At 29.9% G+C, this 9538-nt stretch overlaps 1 long non-coding RNA gene across 1 annotated transcript; it reads left to right on the top strand.

Annotated features, from left to right (window-relative positions):
* Positions 1-277: 277 nt before the first annotated feature.
* On the top strand, positions 278-8774 carry LOC129229924 (uncharacterized). Its single transcript, XR_008581127.1, has 3 exons — positions 278-434; positions 2257-2350; positions 8564-8774. It is a non-coding gene; the product is annotated as an uncharacterized LOC129229924 (long non-coding RNA).
* The last annotated feature ends 764 nt before the right edge of the window (positions 8775-9538 follow it).

Raw genomic sequence — 9538 nt, 5'->3', positions numbered from 1 at the left:
ATTTTCATTGGCAGATTATTAAAAGAAAAAAAAAAAACTCTGAAGATGCAGATATCGAAACAATCTTTAAAAGAAATACCTCGAAGTTTTTACTGCTTATTTTCATCAATGTGTCATTAAGAAATCAATGTGTCATTTTATTATTCGAAAATATAGCTATATTCTTATTTGTATAGAAATCAGTAGTAAATAGAAAAAATTGCAAACATCGAAAAACGTTTTTTGACCAATTTCGACGTGAATCTGTATAACTTCTGTATAACAAGACCAATTCCGGAACCGGATGTCACGTGATCATGATGACTTGTCGCTACTTCCATTTTGTATTTGTATGGCGGCAAACGGCATCACGGCATGGCAACTTTGGGAAAGAAACATCGCCATTGATAAATTGGATTCAGCATATTGAAACATCATAATGAACTACAATTTAAGTAAGTAACATTACAAGCAAAGTTACAAAATATAAAATGTTATGATTCTGTAGTTTTCGGCTTTGTATTATTTTGTATTATTTACAACGCTATTTTTTCCTATTGTGAGTTGAGTATTTGGAATTGTGTGTTTTTCTTTTGTTGATCTTATTCCATGTTATTTTTATTTTCCAGCTTTTAAAAATTGAGGTAGCATTCCCCCCCCCCCAATAATTTCAGTTATTTTCTTACCCCTTCAAATTTTAATTTAGTACACTTGCTTTGATATTTGTTTTTTGTTTTATTGTTTACGGTTGAGATAATTATATTTATATTTGGTAATGTTTGCATAAGATTTGTTAGCAAATAATGTACAAATAATATTATTTCCTATGCATCTAAGATGGTTTTATGTTCAAACTATTTTGGTCCTGTAAGTATTTTTGAAGTACTTTGTTCAAATGCATTTTCTTGATTAGCGTTTTAAGATGCAAATAAGTTTTGCAGACTCTCCTTTCTACTTAGGATTAGGAATTAGTTTCTCAGTTTCATCTCAATCCAATGCATTTTATATTGATATGGGGTGGATGAAATAATTTTTTTACTAAATGAGGAAAAGGATTTCACTATTATTGAAAAAAATAAATAAATAAATAAAAGATTGAAAGTGTGTTTACCTTTGCTGCTCAAAATTTTGCTTTTGTATTTCAGTGCAAGGTCTTTTAGGTTATGAACATTAAAAAATGTTTTCATAATTTTCTAGTTTCACTTATTTTGTGTAAAATTAGTTCATTTTGTTGATAATAGTGCATATTGTTCAGCGTTCAAAATTACGGCTGGTTCACTGGTCCCGGACCAGTGAAACCTGCCTCAGACTACAAAAAGGGACAAAAAAAAAAAAAAAAAAAAATCGGTGGTCCCTTGGCAATTTATGCTCACACTTTGCTAAAAAAAATTCAAAAGCATAAGCCTGGTTGATGCCTGAACTAATTATTAGCTAAACCATTCATTGACTTTTTCTTTCAAACCGCTGTACATAATTTATATGAATCATCCACATTTTATTCAGCATTTGAAACTAAGTAAAAATAGCAAAATTAAATTATCGAATTTTTGGTAGCCCATTTTAAGGGTTGATTAATGAAATTAGTTTTCCGACTGTTTAAACTTGACTGTTTAAAAATTAAATGTTTATTGCCAAACAAATTTTGAATATAGTGCTTTATTTAATGTTAAATCAATTAGCTAAAAATAAAGAAAGTTATATTTAAAACTAGTGGTACCCGGATGGCTATGCCAGTCGTAGAAAATTAAAAGGTCATTTGGTTCGCCTGTATATTTCAAATGATGGATGATTAATTCCTCGTTAATTGCTTGACACTTGGCACACATTGTTGGCATTTGTTTGTCCACGTTATTATAATTTGCTTGGTAAAATGTTCTTAAAATTAGAATAGAAAAAGAACAAAATCGAATTTTGAAAAAATCACTTTGAGGTGTTCGCCGAATTTCATGGAAATTGGCCAAACGGTCTAGGCGCTATGCGCGTAATAGACAGAGATTCAGATACAGACTTTCAGCTTCATTATTAGTAAAGATTACTTAATAAATGCAATCATAAAGCATAAATAATTTTATGTACAGACATATTTATTGGTTAAATTTAAAGCGGACCAATAATGTTGCTGTTGACTAGCCCGAAGGACCAGTAGGATTTTTTGCTGATTTCTAACTTTGATGTTTGTCTCATTTATGTAAAGTACCTACCCCCCTTTGTGTGTGTGTGTGTTTAGTTTATGGATAGTTCTGTTGTTTGCATACATTTTTTTTTTATCTGTTACAGATTTGTTACTTAGTTAGTGCTTGGAAAATCTGCAGGAAAGTTATTGGGATATACTCAACAAGCAATAATGTTGCTGCAGACCCGGACAAAAATGGTAAGAACTCATATTATAGAAAATGTACAGTAGTCTCTGCCTTATATGATTGGGGTCAATGTTATCAATCCTTTATTGCTAGTATCAGAATCCCTCAGTCCCAATTTTCTCTATTCATTTGCATGTTAAAATCTCTTTTTGTTATCATGACATTTTTTAATGTTATCAGTTTTCAAATTCGATTCTTAACTATCAATGAACTACTTAAAAGAATCGTCTTGTATTTAAGTGCGCCAGTGTTTGTATTTCTGAGAATTCTCCCTATTAGAGACGTACTGAGTAGCACTTGTGCCGAGTACTCAACCTGTCACTACTTGGCTGAGTATCAAATATACTTTAAGAAGAACCACAGACAAACACATGATGAATTTTGAACTCATTGGAACTGTAGTATAGACCTCCATGTCCATATAACAGTTTTTAAAACAAAACTTCATCTGAAATTTAATTATGCATCATTTAAAAACTTTTGCTTGTGTCAAAAATTTTACAAAAATGTTATTTTTAAAATTAGAAGAAAGCAAATAAATAAAAGGTATGATTAATCAAGTTGGAATTAAAACAAATTATATCAACCTATAATAGTTCTAGTTGCCAAACGTAAATAATTTTTTAAAGCAAATAAAGTGTTAAAAGTACAAATGTGCAGAAATCCTGCAGACCCGTGCTTCTGTGTTGCAAGGAACGTCTTTTTCAGTGCATAAAGTGTGAGCTAATGAATGTAAAGACATCCTACAAAAATATCCGACTTTTGTCGGATATTTTTAACACATAAACTCGCATTTTGTGGATTAAAAGGCATTCCTTGTAATGCCAAAACACACGTCTACAGTATTCCTGCACATTTCTGCTTTTAATGTTTTATTTGCTTAAAAAAATGATTTATTTGCTTTTATTTTTAAACCAAAAGTATTTTCATATTTTCTATACTTGCCTTTTTTGTGTCTCATTTTTAATAAATAAGTTTTATTAACTTTGGTGACATTAAAATAAAGATTTACTTCATTGAAGCATAACAAACCTCATTATTCTCAAAATTTAAATTTGAGTTGTAAATTTGAATTGTAAATGATTGCACTATATTATCTGTTTGCACTTTTTTTTATTAATTGTCAACTCTATCTTGAACCAATATTCGATTTTTTTTTTTACAACTACTCAGTATTAGCTGAGTATCTGAGCAAAATTTGGCTGAGTGCCGAGTAGTTACAGAGTACTCGGTACCTCTCTACTCCCTATTTAGTCTAAGGAAAGGAGGAATGTACCAAAGAGTAGACAATGACACAATTCCAGCAATTTGTAGAGATATGCGCACTTGAGGTTGTCTTAAGTCATTTGATATGATAGTACCTTTTCGAAACATTTGTTAGGTTTCTTTTAAATTAATTTCATTTCAAAATAATATCTGGCATAAATTTATAAATTTATAATTTCCTGATTCGCTTTTTCAGTGGTTGACTCAAAACACAAATTTGGTCTGCTTTGCGGCCCTTCAAAAAATTTTGTCTCGCAAAAACAGGTTTAAACAAAATGTATACCCTAAAGTTAGACATTTCATAATATTTCTTATGTAGGAACCAGGGCTCAGATTATATTGCCCGACATGCACAAGGCATTTAAAAATTCCGATGGGGCATAAATCTTTTACTCTTCTTACATGCCTGGCCTGGCATGTAATTTTTGATCACATATTTTTTCCTTAACTTTATTATTTCGTATTTGATTGAAAAATTACCGTATCCTTACTTGGAGCTCAAAATTAATTTTAAGTCTGCTGTTTCTGGTTTGCGTGGAAGTGATCCTTCCCTTTATATAATTTAAATTTTGTTAAATTTAACGACGGCTTATTATGTACTATTTATTGAAACCATTTTTTAAAATTAATTTATATAAAAATAATTCGTCTGATTAATGCTGTACGACAAATTCAAATGCTTTTATTGATATACAATAAGGAAAACCGGGCATGTATTTTTTAGACAAACATGCCCGGCAAGGCATGTAAAATTTTAAAGATTTTTATAGCCGTGATAGAAGCAGCGCTTTCATCACTTTTACGCTCAATCAATTCCACTGAAAGCAAAAAAAAAAGAAAAAAAAAGTTAAAACACCTCTTGCTTCCTAGTCATTTTTAGCGAAGTCCTTCAGGCTAAAGGGATTTCAGATTGGATTTGGAACAGCGAAACAATGTATAAAATAAGAACTTTTTTTTTTCCACAAAATTTGGAGTTAACATAAATCAACTCTGGTTTTTCTTTTATCGTTATCAATCGGTTTTTTTTATCAAAATCATTATGTCCCATACTGACCCATAAGGCAAAGATTACTGTAACTAGTTGTAAAAGAGCTGTCGAAAAACTTAATGAGTGAAAACGACAGAACGTGTATAAAATACAAATAAAGTGTTAAAGAGTAATTAAAAAGTAGAGTAAAAAAGAAAGAATTTAAACTCTTTTTTAATACTTTATGCACGTTATGTCGTTTTTACATATACTGTAACTAGTAATTCAATAAAATAAATTTAGTGGAAACTTCAGTGCATGATTTTTTGAGGAAAAAGGTGTGGCTATTAGTGTGACCCCCTCCCTCGCAACTTATAAATGCAAATTTTTTTTTCTTTAAATGAAGGGAACTTTGAAGCAGCTGAATGATACCAAGTAGAGGATTTAACATGTAGCAATTGCAAGGGACCAAACTAGGTTTGGGTTTTGGACTGTCCAAAACTGGTTTAGGACAGGACAGGTGGTTTTTACCATCCAAAAGTGTCTTAAACTGTCCTAAAGTATGTTTACACAAACAGAGTGTAATCTAATCAGTTCATATTTACTTCAATCTTCGTAATGTAGAAATATAAATATAAGGGGCGGGCTGGCAAGTTTTAGTTTACTTAAGGGTTGCATTTTTTAGTTTACTTAAGCAAATATGATGATTAAGTAATTACTTGAATTATTAAATAGACATTTTTTGTTTTTACAGTTGTAACCCGTTTCTGGCAGCAGAAAGCCAACCCTGCTTAGTAAGAATAATAAGTCACTGCCTTCAAGAAAATGAAATGGGGTTAATAGTACTGTCGGCTCTTGCTTAATCAAATATTGTCGGTTCCAAGAAATATTTTCCATTAAGTAGGGAAAATTTCCTTACCTTTCTAAATTGACAATGTAATAATAATTAATCAATAACTATATATAGGAAATAATGTCATTTGGTAAAAAGCTTTTGAAATAAGCTAAGTAAGCAACAAAATAGTTTCATAATTAGAAAAATATATTATAAGTACGTATTAAAATTATTAAAAGGTAACAACTTGAGAAATATGAAATTTATGTTTTGGCATGTTTTTTCAGTACACCATATTTTGAAAAATTCTGTGATATTGGATTCCTTGCTTGAGGTCTTTGGGATCACTTTTCTGAACTCCCTTTTTTACCTCCTTGTTCGCTTTGTTTTCCACTCAATACAGTATACTCTCGATGTCTTGATCTTCGATATCTCAAAGACCTTGATGTGACAAAATTATTTTCCCCCTCGATTTTGCGTATTTACCTGAGGTTATTTTTTATTATGTCGAAGACTTTTTAATCAAAACCTTGTAATGTTGAATATTTTTCAAACCCATTTATAATTTTTCCAGGAAACACCAATTTTTGGCTCGAAGCAACTAGAGAAATGTTTCCAAAAATTTATCACACCCTTCATTATTTTTTTTTTGGGGGGGGGGGGAGGAGGAATGATTCCGTGAAGCCTATCTACTGTTGTTTTCATTCTAGAGCACAGCAGCATCAGAAAATGTAAGTCCTGAGAAACAGAGTTGAGTTTTGGACTGTCCAAAACTGGTTTAGGACAGAACCGGTGCTTTATACCGTCCAGAACTGTCAGAAATTGTTTTAAGCTGTCCAAAAGTATGCAAAAGCCAAAGTTGGGTCTAATTTAATCAATTTGTATTTACTGCAATATTTGTTATGCATAAATATAGATATTAATGAGGTTAATGAGTATTTGATAATATTTTTCTCAAATGTTTGTTTTTAAAAATACTTTTAAAAAATTGTCAATAACTCTATTACATAAAAATTTCCTTATGTAACAGTTGGTAGAATTATAAAAGGAAATTAACAATGCTACGAAGACAACTAAATTTAGTTCCATTTGTAACTCAAAGGAATGTTATTAAATGTGACATATTTAGGTGCCAAAAAAGCTTAATTTTTTCGGTTTTTTTTTTTAAATCATGGATTAAAGATTAATAAATTAATGATTAAACATTTACATTTCAAAACTTGTGAATATTCTTTTTTTAGTTTCACTTTTGATGTATAATACATCCTGTAACTACAAAAAAATTTTTGCATTTAAGTCGATTATTGCACTAATATTTTGAACATTTTCTTTTGTACACATGCATAAATGTCAAAAAATTTGGTTTATGGCTAGGAAAAAAACATGCATACAAATTGAAATTTTTAATGAAGAATTGAATTTCTACGTAATTAGATTAAAATCAGCTGTATAAATACATATATATTTATACTTAAATGTTCACGTTGAATAAATATATTAAATAGTCGAAAAAAAAAAAAAAAACAATTTTGACACATTTTTTTCTGTCATATTTTCTCACAAAATATAGTTTCTCAGAAAATAATTTTGGACACTAGGGTTTTGAACAGGGCATTATAAACCTTGCCAACCCCACTGTCTTTTGCACATGTATCAACTAGGGAAATTTGATTACTTTATCAAAAAAAATAAACGAATGCATACAAATTAAAATTTTGATCAAGAATTCAATTTCTATGTAACTAGATTAAAATCAGCTGCATAAATAAGTTGAATGTTCACATTGAATTAATGTTCAATATATAACATTACTTTGATACATTTTATTTTGTTTTTGATGTTTTGTCACAAACTACAATTTTTCTATAAATATAGTTTTGGACAGGATGGTAAAAACCAGGGTTTTTACTGTTGTCCAAAACCTTGCCAAGCCTGCTGAGAAGCCTAAAAAAGTGCTTAAAACTTTTCACACCATTCGGTTGAACCTTTTGACTCGATTTTCACCTCCATAAAAAGGGGAGATGAACGGGAACCCCCTTTAGAGACACAAGGAATGGTGCAATCTTTTGTGCAACTTCTTTTGTATTGGGGCGTTCGAATCTCGTTTGAAACCATTCTGCAATTTGGTAATCGAAATCTTTGCCAATTTAGTCGTGATAATTATTACGTTTTGCTACTTCACTAGAGCATTCTTTTTTTCTCTAATTTTGACTCATTTAAAAAATTTCAATTGTTATTCTTTTAAGACTTTTTTTTCAATACATATTTCCACTTATTTTTAGTGATCGTGACTGATTTTTAGAATAATATTATTTTATTATGGTTATGACCTTGTTATGTCGAAAACTACCTATATATATTTACTGTTCCTTCGATTTCGTGACATTAAGAGCGTACTGTATTTATCAATTTATTACTGTCTGAAATGTGTATATTTCTTTTTTTTATTAAATTTTTCAGCTGCGCTTTTTTTTTTTGTAATAGCAACGACAAAAGAAATTAGATGGATCAGAAGAGTTGTTTTGATGGAAAATGAATGCTTCCTCTCCTGTTGATAGCGAAAAATATTATTTTACATTTTTACATCAATAGCTGTTCTTAGCTTATATCTAGTCGATTCAAAATTTTTCTCAACAAAAATATTAACAAAAGCTGATCAATATTATTTGATTATTGGGGGAAATTATTCAATTAAGTGGGGATCTTTAACATTGCTTCTGTGGAGAAATATTCGGTACCAAGAGGTTTAGAGGTTTTATTCATATAAACAGGGTATTCATTCAACCGTTGCCTGATTAAGCAGGCTGACAATATTTTCTAGGTTTTTCACCACAGTTTCTACCTGCAAAAAACCTAGTTTTCCCCATGTCGTGGTAAAAACTAAACCCTGCAATATGTGTTGAAATTGCGAGTTCTATTCGGGAGGTTTGACTCCAAAACCCCTTGGCTGAGCCATTCATACTATTTCAAAGTAAAGTGCATTTTTTGCAATTTTAACATTACATTACTGGTACAATCAACATGACTAATTCAATTCTCCCCTGTGACTATCTAAAAACAGATTGTTCTTACTCGGTATACAGTCAAAAATTGATGGTTTATTATTTTGTACAGTAAAAAAATGTTAAATGTTTTTAATTCTTATATGTTTTTCAGCTTGTGCTCCCTATGCTATTTCAATACGTGAAAACAAGATTTGGTTAAGTATTCTGAAGTGTTCATGTGTGGAAAGGATTGAGTGCTGCGAACAATCCCAATGCTCTATGGTGAATGGATGATTAGATTTTGTTGCTCTAGTCTTTACCTGAGTGTGTTTAATTGACTTCATATATTTACAGCTGATGCAGTGTTTCCTGTATATACTATGTAAACCAGTTCTGTTTAATTTGTTTTTAATAAATATTTTAAGAAATAGTTTTGCTTCTACTCTTTATTTAGGCAAGATATTGTATTTTGCAACGAGTAGTCTGACTCTTGAATAACAACTTGATCCCCAAAAGCTGAGAAACTACTAAGTAATTTCATGCCTTGCATGAAAGAAAATCTAAGAGCCTTAACCTGCATTCCTTTGTTAATGCTTTTAAAAATTGCTACTAAAAGGCATTGCTGAAAAAGTACAATTTCAGTTTTAAGGTTGTAGGCTCATGCTTAGAAAAACTTAAGTATACTCTTATTTTTCTGTTATTTCTACTGTTTTTACTGATGTGGTTATTGTTTTATTGAAGATGTCATTTATAGGTATATTATGGTGATTTATGTATAATTAGTAAAATATATTTAATGATTATTTTGTATTTATTGGAATTTGAGGTTGACTTTTTTTACTGTAAGAAAGCTTTATTTTTACTATTTTATTTTCTGACAAAAAAATATGTTGGGCAGAAATTATTTCTGAAATTTGTGCTGCAAAAAGCCATCATATTTACAAAACGTGAAAGATTTTAACCGTCTTATTTAATCCTATTTTATTTATTATTATTTATTAAATTTTAATTATTTACTTAATTTTTTTTTCATTTAAGAATTTTAGAAAAAGGCCAATTTTCTTTCAATATTGGGTTAAAAAGTTTATTTTCTCCTTTTTTTAAAGGGCTTTTTCTTAATATTTCATTGTACTTTAAGTACGTAAAT

This window comes from Uloborus diversus, chromosome 9 (assembly GCF_026930045.1).
Source record: "Uloborus diversus isolate 005 chromosome 9, Udiv.v.3.1, whole genome shotgun sequence".
Taxonomy (NCBI): domain Eukaryota; kingdom Metazoa; phylum Arthropoda; class Arachnida; order Araneae; family Uloboridae; genus Uloborus; species Uloborus diversus.
The sequence above is the reverse complement of the archived record's forward strand: the minus strand, read 5'-3'. Positions and strand labels throughout refer to the sequence as shown.